This window comes from Schistocerca serialis, chromosome 5 (assembly GCF_023864345.2).
Source record: "Schistocerca serialis cubense isolate TAMUIC-IGC-003099 chromosome 5, iqSchSeri2.2, whole genome shotgun sequence".
In the NCBI taxonomy this organism is placed as follows: domain Eukaryota; kingdom Metazoa; phylum Arthropoda; class Insecta; order Orthoptera; family Acrididae; genus Schistocerca; species Schistocerca serialis.
In genome coordinates this window covers 66,786,346-66,788,001 of record NC_064642.1, presented here as the reverse complement: position 1 = coordinate 66,788,001, position 1,656 = coordinate 66,786,346, and the positions used below count along the sequence as shown (strand labels likewise).

Here is a 1,656-nt window from a genome sequence, read left to right as displayed (position 1 = left end):
AGCCACTTCCATCTGCTACATTGTTTTAGCTCCCTCTACAACTTTCTTCTTGTGTTGTCCATGTTTTATTGCTGACAGCGTGCATCGTCCCACGTTTCGGTGTGGGTAGGCACATATTTTTCCAAGCATGTTACCTGTGTTTTACGTTCTGTTTTATCTTAATATTCTGAGTATTTTCTTGACACCCGTCTCAATCTGTTACTGAGCGGGCGCTGAAGACCTTCCCGTCGTACGCCCATACAACCGTCTCCATCATCACTTCTCAGCTACGCTAGCAACAGGTCACCTGCGCAGATTTAGATAGGTTTAAATGTCTCTTATGGTTTTGTTACTCATGTAACAAACAATGAGTACCCCATGGTCGAAGTCCCCGTGAACTTCTGGCCTCCCATTCTGCTGTTACTGCTTTTCTATTGACAACACAATACCATCCGAATCCCTCTGTATTGGCGGATCCACCTCTTGTGAAATCTGGTTGTCAATTCTACGTTACATAGTTGCATCCTGATACTCTCTACCAGATAGTGTAACCCAGACTGGGAGCATTAAGATAACGAAGCTTATTTATTTATTTATGGCTTATTTAGCCTGACCAGATAAGGGCTTTAAGGCCCTCTCTTACATCTGACCAGGAACAGCACATGCCAAAGATACTAAAGATATTACAAACACATTCACGGGGATAACAATAATAATAACAGTAATAATAATAATAATAAGTCCTTTCTGGTTCTGCCTTGCTCTGAACCCACTATCCAACATGCTAAACAATACAGATTATGGCTATAATATTACTGGAACATACCAACACAAAATCACACATTTGCTATACATGGATGATCTAAAACTACTGGCAGCAACAAATCAACAACTCACCCAATTACTAAAGAGAACAGAAGTATTCAGCAATGATATAAATATGGCTTTTGGAACAGACACATGTAAGAAAAATAGCATAGTCAAGGGAAAACACACTAACCAAGAAGATTACATATTGGATAACCAAAGCGACTGCATAGACGCGATGGAAAAAACAGATGCCTATAGATATCTAGGGTACAGACAAAAATAGGAATAGATAATACAAATATTAAAGAAGAACTAAAAGAAAAATATAGACAAAGACTAACAAAAATAATGAAAACAGAATTGACAGCAAGAAACAAGACAAAAGCTATAAAATTACAATGAAATTAACACACTTAACTGCTTACAGGCGTTGACATACGTCAACGGGGACAGATGAAAAGGTGTGCCCCGACCGGGACTCGAACCCGGGATCTCCTGCTTACATGGCAGACGCTCTATCCATCTGAGCCACCGAGGACACAGAGGATAATGCGACTGCAGGGATTTATCTCTGGCACGCCTCCCGCGAAACCCACATTTTCAACGTATTGTCCCGCACTACATTCGTAGTGCCCCCGCCCATTATAATCCCTGCAGTCGCACTATCCTCTGTGTCCTCAGTGGCGCAGATGGATAGAGCGTCTGCCATGTAAGCAGGAGATCCCGGGTTCGAGTCCCGGTCGGGGGACACATTTTCATCTGTCCCCGTTGACGTATGTCAACACCTGTAAGCAGCTAAGGGTGTTCATTTCATTGTAATTTCATTCTAACGAGATGCATGGTCACCGATGATATCTGTTCTTTCGG

General features: G+C 42.0%; 1 non-coding gene across 1 annotated transcript; it reads right to left on the bottom strand.

Moving 5' to 3' along the window:
- Positions 1–1,253: 1,253 nt before the first annotated feature.
- On the bottom strand, positions 1,254–1,327 carry Trnat-ugu (transfer RNA threonine (anticodon UGU)). Its single transcript has one exon. It is a non-coding gene; the product is annotated as a tRNA-Thr (tRNA).
- Positions 1,328–1,656: the final 329 nt, after the last annotated feature.